This window comes from Triticum urartu, chromosome 3A (assembly GCF_056163025.1).
Source record: "Triticum urartu cultivar PI428250 chromosome 3A, HENAU_Tu73, whole genome shotgun sequence".
Taxonomy (NCBI): Eukaryota; Viridiplantae; Streptophyta; class Magnoliopsida; order Poales; family Poaceae; genus Triticum; species Triticum urartu.
The window spans coordinates 42,841,029-42,859,697 of record NC_141875.1 but is presented as its reverse complement, the minus strand read 5'-3'; the positions used below and the strand labels follow the sequence as shown (position 1 = coordinate 42,859,697).

Here is an 18,669-nt window from a genome sequence, read left to right as displayed (position 1 = left end):
GGAAGAGCGGACATGACCTCTCACCGGCGCAAGAGTGATGGTTGCTTCGTCCGTCCAACTTACTGTTGGGTCTATGTGATTTGACAGCTCATTGGTGTTTATTACTGAGGTGGTAGGACTGCTGGATGTCCCACGCTTTGTAGAGATTACAATTTTCTCCATTCTTACAGTGGAGGAGTGCAACAGCAGTGAAAACACGCAGGCTCAGTGATTACATGGCCCACCTCACACTATCACCATATTTTCTGGACACCGTGCGACACCTAACTCTTTACATAGTACTCCCTCCGTTCTTAAATACTAGATGAGTCCCCGCGCGTTGCCGCGGAACAGCCGTATGTCTCTCTGCGCAAAATTACCGATTTCATAGAACTAAAAAAAACTCTATAACCGCATGACAAATGTGGTAGCCAAACTAAATAAACTCCCATCATCATTTAGATCATCCCACGTAAGGAAAAAAGATCAGCCAACTCCTACTGCATAGTGGGATTATATTTTTCTTTTTGACATATTAATGGGACTTAAAAGCTCACTTACATGCATGCTACCGGTGCATGCTTGCATGCAGACATGTTGATGTGATTTAAAACCCACTCACATGCATGCCACGGTATTTCTGCATGCTTGCATGTGGCTTAGTGCGGAGCCTCTCAACGTCTAGATTAGACGGCTATTATGGACTGATTTAGTTCATCTAATGGCTACATTAATTTTGATGATGTGGCTCAAGGAGAGGATAGAGAATTCCTAGTAGTGGGGGCTAGCTATTACTAGTAGATAAGTCTTTGTAGAGATTCCACTAGGTGAACTACATATGGGACAAAATGAATGAATCTACACTTAAAATGCATCTATATACATCCGCATGTGGTTCATGGTGAAATCTCTACAAAGACTTATATTTAGGAACGGAGGAAGTACTACTATAGTACGTACTACGTACTGTAATTTATTAGCGAGATAAATTTGTACAATGCTATGAAGCTTCTAGCTTCTGTTACATGTATCTTGCTTCCAAGGTTGCCCGTTGCAACATTTCATCAAATACAAAGGAGACTAACATGCCTGCTATTGCATCTCAATGATTGACAGATCATAGCAAATATGACTCCCCCCGTTCCAAAATAAGTGTATCAACTTTGTGCAAACTTTAGTACAATGGTGTACTACTACTAAAGTTGACACTTATTTTGGAACAGAGGCAGCTAAAGAAAAAACGATCCATGCAGTCCCTAGCCCTTGAACCGTGAACCCTAACCAGGCTTGAATTTGCTGGCAACGTTCGAGCTTCCTAATAAATGAAGTTTGCAACATTTTGACCATCGGATCATTTTGTGCAGTTTCACCAAAATCAAGATGAGCATCCCTGTGGCAAAGAAATTTAAGAAGTGTGATTAGAATAAGATTATTGGGACTAGTTGATGAGACATAAACTCATCACAAATACAGTACGTAGAAGCCAGTAGAGGTATGTGCGGGGCAAAGTAGTAGAGAAATATCCACATGGAGTGATGTGGGCAGCTGGAGCAGTGGTGCAAGCCGACTGTAAAGGGAGTTGTACCTGAGGGACGTAGCTCAACCTTGTGGAGGGTGGCGGGAGGTGGCAGCTTCCCACGTTGCAACAGTGAGCAAGGGACGAAGGCAACCTCACCGGCTTTGTGAGAGAGAACGGCGGGGACCCCTGATCGGGACGTGCCGACAGTGGGTTTTCGCCGTCGGCAACGGCGACCGCATCTACACTAAGCATCCACCCCTTCCCCCAGCGGACGTGATCCGCCGGGATGTTAGGGATGTGGCCACAGTCGTTTTGTGCAAGAGAGTGTGAAGAGAGCAACCCCAGCAAGCAACCGTGTAGGCTGGCCCGTCCTGACTATGTATATAGTGGAGCGGTTTCCTTTTCTCTCCATATGAACCTATCATATTGCGTGCGTGGCACTGAAGGAAAAAACTTTATTTATAAATGACGCGGCACCTATTACTCGTTCTCCTATAACCTTGTGCTTGGCATCTCCAAAATATTAACCTTGCGATTGGTTCTTCGCCTCTTCGCGAAGTCGAGCAATAATGGTAGTGAAGTATATATCATTCTGGCTATATGAGACCGAATGAATTGCTGCACATCCACCACGTGGGAGAGGGTCGAGGGGCGAGGGAGAGTGCTACATACGGAGCAAAATGAGTGAATCTACACTCTAAAATACGTTTATATACATCAGTGTTTGGAGTATGTACTAGTAGTTCATATTGAAATCTACTAAAGGACATATATATTCCAAACAATATGATATAATCTCTATAACCAAGGTAGTAGGGACGATGAGTAAACGGAGGGAGTAGTAAATTTTTCTCCTCGTCCTGCGAGCCACCGCGCGCATGGGCGAGGGAGCGGGCGTAAGGCGGAGCAAGCTTCACCTCATCTTGCGAGCCACCGCGCGCATGGGCGAGGGAGACGGCGTACTAAGCAAGCTTCTCCTCGTTTTGCGAGTTGACGGGACACATCAAAAGTACTCCAGTGTATAGAGCCTTGCCTCTAAGGTAGGCCCCACATGGTTTGCCTCTTTTTTAACATAACACATCAAGTCGCAATTTGTTTGTTCACCCGTGGTAGACGATCCTCCCTCCACCAAGTGGACAACTAGTACACGTGTCAAATTACCACGTGGGCTGCCTTTTCGTACAGAAATGAGCTTCACCGTGTACCCGCGCGGGTGTGGTTGGGAAAGAGATGGGAGTACGTGCGCCATGCATGCACCTCTTCTCTTCCTGCACGTCCTCCACCTACGTGGGTGTGTGTGAGAGATCCAAACCGCGTTCATGAGTGTTTTTTGTTTTGGGATGGCGGTGGGGGTGGGGTGGGGGTTGATTTCGTGAATTATTTATGGGAATATGTGTCAATGACATCTCAAACAGAATTTTGCATGCAATGTGTGTGAAATGGAGGCCTATCCATATCATATATAGAGTGTCGGTCAATCCACGAGAAGAGAGGGAGGGGTCATAGATATCGATAGAGTCGAAGAGAGGATCAAGTGGGTGGGTGCGAGATCGATGAAGAGAGCCATCAAAATTGTGTGCGTGTGCAAGTCAAAGATATAGGGCGACTGACCTACCGGAACGTTAGAGGGCACATGTCAAGTTTGTGTGTGGCAGGGAGACATGACTAGAGCGCTCGATGTATCGGTGTGTGTGTGTGGGGGGGTGGGGGTGGGGGTGGGGTAGGCAGAGGCCTAACTATAGAGGTAGAACGACTCGTATATGTGTTAAGAAAGAGAGACCCAGCTATGTCTTGAGGAAGATCGGTCGACATCCATACATAACTGAAGGATGGGAAATATGATGGGACAGAGAGAGAGAGAGAGAGAGGAGAGTGAGGGAGAGGGGTAGAGTGCTGGATGGGTGATGTATTTGCTTCTCGAAGATGGTGGGAGAGGCCTACTAGACAAACTGAGGGTGGAACTGCAATCTTAACAATAAGAGTGGGGATGTGTTTCTGTTTGTGCCTGTGCGTGATAGATCTGTCAGGACACATCCATGGATGATGAAGGGGAACCATGTGTTTGGTAAGCAAACCTAACTAGATCGGTAGATCAATTATTGTTTGTCGGATGAAGGGAGAGACATAACTAATGAGGTAGATCGATCGACACGTGGGTAAAAACGAGTTATAAGGACCTAGCTAGCTATATGTATAGCGAGAGATCGGTCGGTGTACGTCCATTTGTTAGAGGCAAATAAGGCCCATCGAGACGGATAGACAGAGAGAATGGAGCTAGGAGGTGGTGAGAGAGGCCCAGCTACTAGCTAGATAGGGGGACGAGTGTGCGGTTGTGAGATCGATGAAAAGAGGGGCGAGAGTTTACATGTGTGTGTGACCGTATGAGAGACACGAGGCAAGGACACATAAAGGAGGATATTGAAGGTGTGTGTGTATGTTGTAGGCAGGCAGCGCTGGAGAGGTTTATCGATTGGTGTGTGTCGGAAAGGAGTTGTGGAGACTCTGGGAGAACGACCTAAAGAAAATAATGAATGTGCCCGGTTGATAGAATGCCGAGGGAGGGGGAGGGCGAGGAGGGCGTGTGCATGCACGAGAGAAAGTTAGTGGTAGCTACAAAGGTTAGAGGATTGTGTGGGTGTAAGAGACTAAAAAAGATCATAATTTGATATGAAAGCGGATTCGTATATTTGAATAGGAGATCATAGTGTTTTAAACATATGCATGCATGAATATAGCGGTGATACACGTGCTGTGCACATGTTATACCATAATGTGATAATGCATGGCGTTTGCAACTCACAGCTAAATGCCGAACATTCTAAACCATACTATACATCAAACAATCGCACATTTTATTTGAATTTGTGATAATGTGTGGCATTTGCAGCTTACAACTAAATATCAAACAATCTGAACAATACTATATATCGAACATTCTCACATTTTAGTTGAATTTGTGGTAATGTGTGGTGTTTGCAACTGACATGTAAATACTTGTAGGCGTAGGGGGCGGGGCACCATACATAATGTGATAAACACATTATACATATGAGACATGGTTTAGATTATGAAGATCTAGCTAGAGCTAGAAATGTAATGTGATTAGAAATCAACATAAAGTGGATTCAAAAAATCGAGTTCGAGTTCATATAGTACACATAGTTCATATGTATCTCGAGACTAATCATGTGGTGTGCTGTGAAGATAATACACAAAGATGGTTTAACTTGAAAATAATGATGATTGTAGATATTATTAAAATAGAGAAACGAATTCAAATGCTTTGACTTCACAACAATCATTACTGTAGATCTTATTCAAATAGAGAAATGAATTCGAATTTAATTCATATTGAAGCGGTAGTATGTACGTTTGGAATGAACTAAAACGTTCATTTGAGTAGGTTGCATGCATTATACATGTAGCGAAATATTTTAATTGAACATAACATGAATTCAAAGTTTTGAATGACATTTGTAGTGCGCATTGATTTGGTACAGTACACGTTAGGCTTGTCCAGAAATTTCAACCCGCGCCTTGTTAGCCCGAAATATTTAAGATATATCTTTGTCTCAGTCGTGCTCCAACAACTCGCTCCATCTCAACCCGTGCCTTGCTATTCCGAAATTACAATGTGCGTAAAAATCCCACCTCCTGTGAAATCCCGACACGCGAAATGCCCGTGGTACCCCTGAACCGAAAGAACCCCCTCAAATCGGTGGGGGTACTTTTGTAACTTACCCCACATTTCGGACAAGCGCGTCCCTAAGCCATGGTTCCCCACCGCCATCCCATCCGCCCACCCATTCGTACACCGAGGCCGCGAAAACCCGCGATGAAGCCCTACACCCTGCTCCGTCCGCCACCCAGCCGGAGCCTCTTCCCCAACGACGTCATCCACAGCAACACCTCAACGTCCCTCATCCACCATACCGGATGAGGATCCGTCGTTGATATCATCGTCCCGCCGGTTCAGCCACCCCGTCCTCCACCTCCAAGGAGCTGCCCCGATGTTCCCCTCGTCTTTCGTGCCACCTCCATTCCCACACCGCCGTCTTCACCTGCACCACCGGAAGAGCATCATCATCACCGTTTCCTCGGATGAAGCTGCGGCCTAATTGGCGCCACCAAAGAGGTTGTACACTAATCGCCGCATTTTCTTCTTGATTCGATCTCACGGTGCTGCCGGTGCTCGGTCTCGAGCCGACACGGCGCGACTCCATCCATGGCGACGTCGCCGGCCACTTCCTCCACAGCATTTCTCCCTCGGTGGTAACGTCCACATCAGTAGGAGCTGCTGCTGCTTTAGCTCTCGCTCACGCTGCTACTTTGCTCTTGCTCTCGGTCCCCTACCTGGTCTGCTCTTGCTCGCGCTGCCGCTCTCGCTCTTGCTCTTGCTTGCGATGCTGCTCCGATTTAGCTACACTTCAGTCAACTAAATCGACTTTTGGGTCAGTCGATTTTCAGGGGGTGGGGGGGCTCGCCGGAGTGAAGGAAGAACCAGCTGCAGCGGGGAGGGGGCTCGCCGAAGAGGTTCCCCACTATGTATCTTAGGGTTCAGGGTGAGGGCGGTGGCCGCCGGCGGTGGCGGGGCGGTGGCGTGGGGATCGCCGGAGAAAAAGCTCGACGCGGGGGGCCTAGAGGGATGGCCGGGGCGGCGGCGGACCGGCGATGGGGAGTGTTTTCGAGGCGGGCGGGGCGGCGCCCCGCCGACCGCAGGCGGCGGGTGGCTGCTGTTTGGCCGGTGGTGGCTGGCGGCTCAGGGAGTGGAGGTTGAAGATGAACTGCAGGCTCTTGATTTCATATCCAACAGATGCGAAATCGACTGACCAGAGAGGAAAAAGTCAGTCGACCGACGTGTAGCCTCACCTTGCTAGTGCGTCAGTTTTGACAGCAAAATTCAGTTTCAACAACAAAATTCAGTTTCGATAGTTAAGTTCAGTTTCGATAGTTAAGTTCAGTTTCGACAGTTAAATTCAGTTTCGACAGTTAAGTTCAGAGATGAGCGGCTGATGTATTTTACATCTAGCACTTTTTGGTTATGTATTTTACGTCATGTATTGGAGATGCTATTAGAATTCCACTCAGGTTAATGTTGTCTCTCTTGCCCTGCTTTAGCCTCAGCTTCGTACAACTCATCGGAGCTGCTCCAACGATGAAACCCTCCATCACAGCGGAGCAGTACCTCGGGCTCCATATCACGACGCCTAAGATCTTCTTCCCCTCCTCTGACAGCCAAGTCAGCCGGAGCATCCTCACCGGCCAACCCAATCACGCTGAGATCGACATGGCTTCGCCAAAGAGGTTATACACTTGTTGAATCTCTTTTTTACTCTACATGTTATATATATTCTCCACTGAGCACACGGATTTGTTCCTTTAGTGTCTCCTTGAAAGAAAAAACATAGGAATTTTAATTTTCACTTGTCCTCCTTTTCAAATTCCTAATCATGAAGCGCAAGACTAAGAGATAGTAGCATAATAGTATTATAACCGTACATTTTCTTGTGGTTTGACTTAATCTCACCATGCTTCTTTGCATCCTGTGATCTTCCAATTGTTGTGAATCAAACACCCAGATTGGCAGAAATCCGGTGTTTTTAAATTCTTTGTTTTGCACGTGCATTCCTATCCTATTCCTGTCTATTTCCTATCCATGCACTGTTGGAATCCTCCAATTCAAACGAGCCCTTACAGAATTACTTCTCTTACAGATAGTTGTGAAAGAAAACCTCGCGTGGTTTGTCCCGCTCCTGCTGCGTCGTCCTCCACCCCAGCTCAGCTGCTCCAGCGATAGAAGGGTCCAGCACAGCCGGGATCCGACCTCCAGACTGTCTTTCGCGGCCTCAGATCTTCTTCCCCGCTGCCGGTAGCCATGAAAACTGCATTACCATCATCAAACGAGCAGATGACCTCGAGGACTACACGGGTCGCAAGAGAGGTCGCACTCTTTCGTGTCTGCTTACATTATGCATCACTTAATATTACATGCTACTTTATCGTCCTGTTCACAGATTAGACACTGAGCCAGTTCCAAACTAATGGTTAAACTTGAGTTTTTAAATGGTTGTGGGGTACATATCATGGCCGCAATGAATAGTATCTATGTACTATCTAGTTAATCTCTGGTGTCTACTATGAGTTTCATGTTGGGTGGGAAACACACAGTAAAGAAGCCATTATCTGTATTTTTTAACTGAAGCCATTATCTGCCTGCTATTGTTGGTTTTGGGTCTATCCATAGGTTGCTACCATCACTCTGTATTTCTGCATCCACTCCTTAAATAATCTCACTATGTTTTATTCCTATGCATGACAGTTATTGTAAACAATGGAACTGAACATGTAGAGCAAAAGAGACGAGCCTTGCGTGGCAATAAAATTTCATGCAGACGTTGCTCCATGGTAGGCGCAAAGGCAGCCCCCCTCCACGCATTTCAGATTGTAATCGAGAGGAAGATATCTGTTCTGAGGGGGATTCAGAAGGAGAAGACAACTCCTATTTACCCCCTGAGGTCTTCACTCTAACTTGGCATGCTGATGTTGGTTATATCATGCATATGGTGTCTTGCATTGCTTACTTTATACATCAAATATGTCATCTGCTTAGTTTAGACATCCTTTGTGTGAATGCCATCTGTTTAGTTTATTCATCGTTTATGTGAATTATGCAACGCCATCTTGTTTAGCCAGGCATCATATATGTGAATTTTGCAATGCCATCCTGCTTAGCCAGTCATCTTATATGTAAATTATATCAGGCCATCCTTTTTTCGTTACAAATTACATTTGTCAACAATGTTAGTACATTCAACTGTCTTCGTGTGCATCAGCCATTTGACACGGTGATGGCAAATTCTGGAGTGAAAACAAGGTCTTTAGAGCAGACTATGCTATCTGACGAAGCGCATATCTCGCTGGTTACGGATAGCTCCTCAGAGGAGGATTCAGAGACAGATGACCAGTCCTATTCCCCCCCCCCCGAGGTGTATGCTCTAACTTGGCAGGGTTATGTTGCTCATATCATGCGTATGGTGTCTCGCATTGCTATGTCATTTGATTAGTTTAGACATGCTTTGTGTGAATGCCACCTGTTCAGTGTCTAATTACCATATATGTGAATTATGCATTGCCATCTTGTTGCAAGACAATATATATGTGAATTATACAATGCTATCTTGTTGCAAAGGCATTATGTATGTGAATTATGCAATGCCATGTTGTTTAGGCAATCATCATGTATGTGAATTATATCATGCTATAATTTTTTGTATTACGTGTTCCGTTTGTCGACAATGTTTGTATATTCAACTACTCGTCCTGTGCATCAGCCATTTGAAGCGGTGATGGAAGTATCTGGAGTGAAAACAAGGTATTCAAAGCAGACAATGCTACCTGCTGAAGCAGACATCTTGCTGGTTACAGAGAGCTCCTCAGAGGAGGATTCAGAGACTGATGACCAGTCATATTTTCCCCCTAAGGTCTATGCTCAAACTTGGCAGGGTTATATTACCCATGTCATGCATGTTGTCTTGCATTGCTTAGTTTTTACATCATATATGGATTGCCATCTGCTTACTTGCTTACTATGCTAAACAACATGCTATCTGACGAAGCGCATATCTCGCTGGTTAGGGATAGCTCCTCAGAGGAGGATTCAGAGACAGATAACCAGTCCTATCCCCCCCCCCCCGAGGTGTATGCTCTAACTTGGCAGGGTTATGTTGCTCATATCATGTGTATGGTGTCTCGCATTGCTATGTCATTTGATTAGTTTAGACATGCTTTGTGTGAATGCCACCTGTTCAGTGTCTAATTACCATATATGTGAATTATGCATTGCCATCTTGTTGCAAGACATTATATATGTGAATTATACAATGCTATCTTGTTGCAAAGGCATTATGTATGTGAATTATGCAATGCCATGTTGTTTAGGCAATCATCATGTATGTGAATTATATCATGCTATAATTTTTTGTATTACGTGTTCCGTTTGTCGACAATGTTTGTATATTCAACTACTCATCCTGTGCATCAGCCATTTGAAGCGGTGATGGAAGTATCTGGAGTGAAAACAAGGTATTCAGAGCAGACAATGCTACCTGCTGAAGCAGACATCTTGCTGGTTACAGAGAGCTCCTCAGAGGAGGATTCAGAGACTATTTCCCCCCTGAGGTCTATGCTCAAACTTGGCAGGGTTATATTACCCATGTCATGCATGTTGTCTTGCATTGCTTAGTTTTTACATCATATATGGATTGCCATCTACTTACTTGCTTACTATGTAAATCATATATTTGAATTATATCATGCCATCATGTTTACATAGTACATACACATCATCTATCTGAATTATGGCATGGCAGCCCATTTAATAAAGACATCATATAGTTATATCATCTCATCCTTTTTAGTGTTTACAGTCATCATATTTTGAATTATGACATTCTATCCGTGAATGTATGTGAATTATGGCATGCCAACCTATTTAATAAACACATTATATAGTTATATTATGTCATCCTGTTTACATAGTCTCATATTTTGAACTATGTCTTTCCATCTATCTTAGTTAGCCATCATAATGTGAAATTGTGTCATGCTATCCTGTTTAGTTAGCCATCATATATTTGAAATTGTGGCATGCTATCCTGTTTGGTTAGACAACATAAATATGAATTATTGCATGGCCTCTTTTATTCCCCACTATCCATTGCACCTGCTATCATACAATGTCTATATTTTCAATTACTTCTCTTGTTTATCAGCCATTTGAATTGGAGAGGGTGATGTCAGTATCTAAGGGAGTAACAACACGGTCTTCAGAAAAGATAGTGCTACTAGTTGATGCAGATAGAACCACGGTTGTACTTGCCCAAGGACCAGATCCACCACACATAACCCAGACTCTTGGAGATTGTACCCCTACCCAGTTGGACAGAGAACCAGCTACGCCCCTTCTAACCCCAACCCCTGAAGATAGTAACCCAGTTCTAGTTGACACAGCACCGTCTCCACCATAGAGCACCCAAACACGAGCAGTTAGTAAGGGAACTGCAGTGCCCAAAGCACGAGGACCACAACTCCGAATCCCAACTCAACGCTTAAAGGAGAAAAAGATTTGTTCTCAGGTCAGGTTCTGTAGCTATGGTTCATACTCCTTTTCTCTTGCATTACTGTATTTACTCATACCAACTACTTTCAAATTTGAAGGATGGAATTGAAACTCCAATGGCACAACAGGTATGTTTTAAACCTGTTTCTTTAACTGGTTTGCTGTTGTAACCTGCTCTATGTTGATTTCAGTTTCAATTGAATAAAAAATTATGTTCTCAGGTCATGCACATTACAAGTGTTGTTATTGCTCTATAGTTTCCCACACTTATATTCTGTCTATTCTGCTTTGTCTTGAACAAATATTATTTGAACTGTGTCTCTATCTTGATTGCGAACGTATCCTGTGAAAATGAACTAGTGGTGAAAATCTGAAAAGTTTGCCCGTGGGGCGTTGGATCCAAAATCAACGCATCTAGTGAGAGGTGGGAGGGCTTGGAAGATAACTAATAACACTTTCATACATAACCCCCTACACGTACGAAGCAAGACTCAAGTCCTCCATCCCTAGACTTCTGGTCGTCATGCCAAACACATAACGGAGATCCATCCATGCAAAGCGCCGCCATCGACCTAGACTCCCGTGATGGCGCGACGCTCCTTATCACCGCCCGTACCTTGCGGCGGCGACATCCCTTCTATGAGTATGGATCCGGCAACTTCCGGTAAAGCACCAAATCAATCTCCCGGTACCCTTGCAAAGGTATGTGGTACATGTATCTGATGAATTCTGTTAGTTCTTGGAGCAAACGTGATCAAGATGATGTTTTGATAGGTATCCGTACCCGCTGTTGTTGAACTACAGATGGAGCCTAGGCTCGGCTGTGAATTTTCATTGCAAACCAATGATGCCAATAATAGATAACCAGAAATCAATCTCCCTCCAGTCGTCCAGGATAGCTTCAGCACACCCAAGAAAAGAGCTAGCAGCGGGCCTTTTTGTGTGAGCATCTATTTATCCTCAGTTGTTGTAATATTCCTCTAACCAATACTAATTTCTGATGCACTCCGTCCTGTAATTTTAGGGTTCATCGTGTACACCGGAATGTGATGAAAATCTAAAGCCGGCCATAGGTATGACATTCGAGAACATGGAAGCCGTCGAGGAGTTCTACAAGGCTTATGCACACAACGTTGGCTTTTCAGTTCAAATCGGTCAGAAGAGGACTGTGGATAATTTGGTGGTCTGGAGACGATTTTTGTGTGCCAAAGCAGGTTTCAGATCCAAGGCAGAGGAAGTCAAGAAGGTTGTGACCGGAAATAAGCCAAGTAAGCAGAAGAAGACAAAGATTACTAGATGTGGTTGCGAAGCCATGATAACTGTCAAGCTTATGCAGGGTGGCATATACTCAATAATATATTTTCATGAAGAACACACACATGAATTTTTCACACCTAGCAAACAACATTTAATCAAGTCAAATAGATAAGTTAGTCAAAGGGACAAGACCACTCTTTTCACATGCCATGCAGCTAGCATTGGCACATCGGGTGCCTTCCGATTGCTCCGTATTGGCGAGGGCGGATTTGAGTTTGTGGGTTGCTCAAAAAGAGACTTGCAGAATTATCATCGTAATTTGAGAAGTTCTATCAAGGATTCAGATGCTCAGATGTTCATTGATAACCTCAAGAAAAGGAAGCAAATGAACCCAGCATTTTATTTTGATTACATTCTTGATGACAAAAATCGTCTAACTCATGTGTTCTGGGCAGATGCTACTTGTAGAAAGAACTATGCTATAGCAGGAGACATGGTGTCTTTTGACTCTACATATAGCACCAACCAGTATAAACCTCCATAGGGGGTCTGTGTTCTATGGTGTCGCCTTGATTGTGAATGAGAAGATACCGTCATACAAGTGGGTGTTCCAAACATTCTTGAAAGCAATGGATGGAGTAGCACCCAAACTTATAGTAACTGATGAAGATGCCAGCGTGAAGGCCGGCATCGAAGAGGTTATGCCGACAACCATCCATAGGTTATGCATGTGGCATATAATGAAAAAGCTTCCAGAAAAGGTCAGTCCTTCTTTGAGAGAAGATGAAGATTTCTATAAGGTTGTGAACGCGTGTGTATGGGGCTCTGAAAATCCAACTGAATTTGAGGCAAATTGGTCTTCTATGATTTCTAAATTTGCTTTGGAGAACAATGAGTGGTTTTCTCACAGATATGAAATCCGTGAGTCATGGATACCGGCGTACTTCAGGGGTGTATTCATGGCTGAGATTTTGAGAACCACTTCATGGTCAGAGAGTGCTAACTCATTTTTCAACCATTTTATTGGTTACAAGCATGCTTTGGTGGAGTTTTGGATTAGGATTGGTACAGCCATAGAAGAGCAGCGTCAGAATGAACTTAAGGCTGACCATGAATGTTTTGATTCGCTGCCTGAATTGGTAACATCATGGGGCATTGAGAAGCATGCAAGTCTATACTTCACACATGAAGTCTTCCGAGCTTTTCAAAAGGAGGTACTTGCAGCTAGAGATCATTGCTTGATTTAAAGCATCTCACAGGATGGTGATGTCAAAACCACGGTTATAGGTGGTAATTACGGCAAGGCTAGAGAAGTTCAATTCAACACATCATCCATGAGTGCTCACTGCTCCTGCATGTTGTTTGCGACACGTGGAATTCCATGCCGACATATCATCTTGGTTTTGAGAGGTACCAAGTTGAATGAGCTCCCTAGTCATTTTATTTTGGATAGGTGGAAAAAGGTAGTTAACAGGAGGGCTTTATATGATAGTAGTGGCAACTTGCTTGAGGAGAACGCGAGCAGTTCTCCAGACTTGACAAAGCGCAAAATGGTTTCTGAGATACATGACACATTAGACGACACGATCAGGTTGGTTGAACATTCTCCAGAAGAATTGGAAGCATTGAGAAATGTTCTCCGTGACTTCAAAAGAGATTTGTCTCAAAGAGTTGATGTCAATCATCCTAGCAGACAAGAAGAATTTGACGCACATATTGGTTGTAGTATGCCTACTCAAATTGACATTCATCCACCAACTGATGTTCGTACGAAGGGGAGATGCAAAAGAATTAGGGGTCACTCACATAAGGGGGGCACAACAAAATAAGGATATTGGGAGCCAGAAGAAGAAGCCCCGCATGTGCGGGAAGTGTAAGGAGGTCGGTTTCCAACTAAATATGTCAACCTGCGGTTTCTTTTGCTTTGGTACTGGACAATATGATGGTTTTCTTTTAATGGAATACAAGATGGAATTTAGAGATTCAACTATCTTTGAAATTATATCTTTAGAGTTTCAGTGTTGTCTTCTAGGAGCTTCAGTCTTGTCTTTAATTTTTTGCTTTTTATTTTCTCATTGAAATCCAGTAAGATGTACTGGTTCTATACCATGAATTTTGTGTTCTTCTTCCACTTTTTGTTGATCACGCGACTGCAAAAGTACTCCAGTAGGATGTAGTAGTTTGTTGCTCCAAGTCTATTTGGTGTTTATGCAACATGCTAGAAATAAAATTTCCATCATTTTGTCCCAACATTAACTAGGTAAGGCCGGCGAGTTCCCAGTTTTTGCAACATAGCTAGTTTCCTGGTATTATCATCACAGATTCACAATCACAAACCATATACTATGGAAATAGAGTTGATATGAGGAAAGGGCACTTTTCATTGTTGTGGATATCTTCCCAAATAAAATTTCTTGCATTTCTCAGTATAATTGCGAAAAATGTGCACTGTATAACATCAATCTTTCCAATGACAATCTAAAGTCTAACTGAACATACATGCTACCTGATGTATTCCTGTATGCCACCTACACAACAGACTGGAACAGGCAAGCGACAAATGTGTCGAGGCTAAAAGGCAACGGCAAATCTAATGATCAAACATGATTTGCAGGAATCGCTGTGGCTATTGCCAACAACCTTTAAAGCTCTGTTTTTGTCATTCGGGCATTGGCGATTGCAAGGTTTAACTTGTCTGTAACACTTGAACTTTCCCCAAGGCCTTCTGCCCATCATCAACAGCGAGCTTCTTTTGGATGTTCCAGTACCTCGTTGGATTATGTAACTTCAAAGCATCGGGCTGATGGAAACAATTCTAAGACCTGCATTAAATTATGAATGCATTAGCATCACGGTGAGTGTTGAGAGGACAAAAGAACCAACAGAAGCACAGTAAATCACATTGTACAGAACTGCTTTACCACGGGGCGATGGTTATTATCGATAAGGAAATCATCCATATAAACAAGCAATATTCAGCTATATATCTACTATTTTTCAGTAATTTTAGACTCAAGATAATGAAAATTTCACAATTGTGTCAAGTACAAAGCCAACTACACCAAGCACAAATGCACACAACATTGGGCAGAGTTGCTGCGGCTGCTCATACGGGATGATGGCATCTTCTCCGCATCAGCCCCCGGTCGGGCATCCACATCCCCCGCCTCAAAGGGAGCATCAAGCAGCGTTATGGCTGATTGCGCGAGACGAAGACGGCCTCACCTCCGCATCCGGCCGGCACCAGATCGGGGCATCGGGCATCCTCGTCCAACGTCGCCGCCTCGAAAGGAAGTGGCAGAGCGGTACTGCAGCTGCCCATAAGGTGGAAAGGAATGCTTGGCCGCGCGCGAGATGGTGGCCGCAGGGGTAAATGGAGGGCGCATATGGTGCAGCAGGAGCGGGTCGAGCAAGCGCCGGCAGCCTATCCCAGAGTCGACGAGGATAAGAACGAACGAACGGGGGAAGGCTTTGAGGAATTTTTGTTAGACTTTTTCGATAAATGGGGGGTTATGTGTGAAAGTGTTATTAGTTATCTTCCGAGCCCTCCCACCTCTCACTAGATGCGTTGATTTTGGATCCAACGCCCCACGGGCAAACTTTTCAGATTTTCACCACCAGTTCATTTTCACAGGATACGTTCCCATCTTGATTTGGCAACAAAAACTAGAATGATATAGACCATAAAGTGACCATGGTACATAATTATATGTTTGTTTCATGCTGTTATCATGTCCACTTTACTACTGAACTCATTTACCAAAATGAGTTTCATATACAACATGGTAAACATGTGATGTGTCTGCTTGTTTCTCTTTTAGAATGCGGACAAAATATTGGAGAATAGTACTGCGTTGTCCAATGGTAAAGTAAGTAATGTAGATAAGGTTCAAGATAGTGAGACATCCCTGTTGGTCTCCAAGAAAGCTGATAAAAACTATCTTGACGACAGTGAGAGAACCCAAAAGTCCTGTCTTGATGTAGTGTTCGAGTTACTGGCCACTACTGCTGGCACAAGCTCTTCGAACTCGCTACCTGAATTAGTTCGTCTTTGATACGTCCATTTTGCATCATGCTTTTATATTGATATTTATTGCATTATGGGTTGTTATTACACGTTATGCCACAATACATATGCCTATTCTCTCTTATTTTACAAGGTTTACATAAGGAGGGAGAATGCCGGCAGCTGGAATTCTGGGCTGGAAAAGGAGCAAATATTAGAGACCTGTTCTGCACAACTCCAAAAGTCCTGAAACTCCATGAAAGTCATTTTGGGAAATAATAAAAAATATCCAGCGGAAGAAGTTCACCAGAGGGGGGCCCACCTGTTCACGAGGGTGGGGGGCGTGCCCTGCCCCCTAGGGCGCGCCCCCCTACCTCGTGGGCCCCCTGTTGGCTCTCCGATGGCCATCTTCTGCTATATGAGGTCTTTCATCAAGGAAAAAATCATAAGCAACCTTTCAGGACGAAACTCCACCACCACAAGGCGGAACCTTGGCGAAACCAATCTAGGGCTTCGGCAGAGCTGTTCTACCGGGGACACTTCCCTCCGGGAGGGGGAAATCATCGCCATCGTCATCACCAACGCTCCTCTCATCGGGAGAGAGCAATCTCCATCAACATCTTCACCAGCACCATCTCCTCTCAAAACCCTAGTTCATCTCTTGTATCCAATCCTTGTCTCCAAGTCCAGGATTGGTACTAGTTGGTTGCTAGTAGTGTTGATTACTCCTTGTACTTGATGCTAGTTGGTTTATTTGGTGGAAGATCATATGTTCAGATCCTTTATGCATTTTAATATCCCTCTGATTATGAACATGAATATGCTTTGTGAGTAGTCATGTTTGTTCCTGAGGACATGGGAGAAGTCTTGCTACTAGTAGTCATGTGAATTTGGTATTCGTTCGATATTTTGATGAGATGTATGTTGTCTAGCCTCTAGTGGTGTTATGTGAACGTCGACTACATAACACTTCACCATTATTTGGGCCTAGAGGAAGGCATTGGGAAGTAATAAGTAGATGATGGGTTGCTAGAGTGACAGAAGCTTAAACCCTAGTTTATGCGTTGCTTCGTAAGGGGCTGATTTGGATCCATATGTTTTAGGCTATGGTTAGGTTTACCTTAATACTTTTGTTGTAGTTGCGGATGCTTGCAATAGAGGTTAATCATAAGTGGGATGCTTGTTCAAGTAAGAACAGCACCCAAGCACCGGTCCACCCACATATCAAATTATCAAAGTACCGAACGCGAATCATATGAACGTGATGAAAACTAGCTTGACGATATTCCCATGTGTCCTCGGGAGCGCTTTTCCTTCTATAAGAGTTTGTCCAAGCTTGTCCTTTGCTACAAAAAGGATTGGGCCACCTTGCTGCACTTTATTTAATTTTGTTACTTGTTGCTCGTTACAAATTAGCCTATCACAAAAATATGTGTTACCACTTATTTCAGTACTTGCAGAGAATACCTTGCTGAAAACCGCTTATCATTTCCTACTGCTCCTCGTTGGGTTCGACACTCTTACTTATCAAAAGGACTACGATAGATCCCCTATGCTTGTGGGTCATCAAGACTCTTTTCTGGCGCCGTTGCCGGGCAGTGAAGCGCCTTTGGTAGGTGGAATTTGGTAAGGAAAAATTTATATAGTGTGCTGAAATTTACTGTCACTTGTTACTATGGAAAGTAATCCTCTGAGGGGCTTGTTCGGGGTATCTTCACCCCGGCCAGTAGAGCAAAGAGTTTCTCCTCAACCTATTGATCCTACTGAAAATGAAATTATTCCCTTTGAAGTTCCTTCGGGTATGTTAGAAAAACTGCTAGCTAATACTTTTACAGGAGATGGAACAAAGCATCCTGATGAACATCTACTCTATGTGGATGAAGTTTGTGGATTATTTAAGCTTGCAGGTATACTCGATGATGTTGTTAAGAAGAAGGTCTTCCCTTTATCTTTGAAGGGAGATGCATCGACATGGTATAGGCTATGTGATGATACGGGATCATGGAACTATAAACGAATGAAGTTGGAATTTCATCCAAAGTATTATCCTATGCATCTTGTTCATCGTGATCGCAATTATATATATAATTTTTGGCCTCGTGAAGGAGAAAGCATCGCTCAAGCTTGGGGGGGGGCTTAAATCAATGTTATATTCATGCCCCAATCATGATCTCTCAAAAGAAATAATTCTTCAAAAAATTTATGCTCGGCTTTCTGAAAACAATCGCACCATGCTCGATACTTCTTGTGTTGGATCTTTTATGATGAAGACTATTGAATTCAAATGGAATTTATTGGATAGAATTAAACGCAACTCTGAAGATTGGGATCTCGACGAAGGTAAGGAGTCAGGTATGACACCTAAGTTTGATTGTGTTAAGTCTTTTATGGATACTAATGTTTTCCGTAAATTTAGCACTAAATATGGACTTGACTCTGAGATAGTAGCTTCCTTCTGTGAATCTTTTGCTACTTATGTTGATCTCCCCAAGGAGAAGTGGTTTAAATATCATCCTCCCATAGAAGTAAAAGTAGCTGCACCTACTAAATTTGAAGAAAAGACTGTCACTTATAATGATCCTATTGTTCCTACTTCTTATGTTGACAAACCACCCTTCCCTGTTAGAATAAAGGATCATGCTAAAGCTTCAACTGTTGTTCGTAAAAGTAAAATTAGAACTTATACACCTCCTGAGCAAGTTAAAGTTGAACCCAATATTTCTATTGTTAAAGATCTCTTGGCTGATAACATTGACGGGCATGTTATCCAATTCTGCGGTGAAACTGCTA

The 18,669-nt window shown here is 43.6% G+C and overlaps 1 pseudogene; it reads left to right on the top strand.

Moving 5' to 3' along the window:
- The first annotated feature begins 11,243 nt into the window (after positions 1-11,243).
- Positions 11,244-13,702, top strand: LOC147978343 (protein FAR1-RELATED SEQUENCE 5-like; annotated as a pseudogene).
- The last annotated feature ends 4,967 nt before the right edge of the window (positions 13,703-18,669 follow it).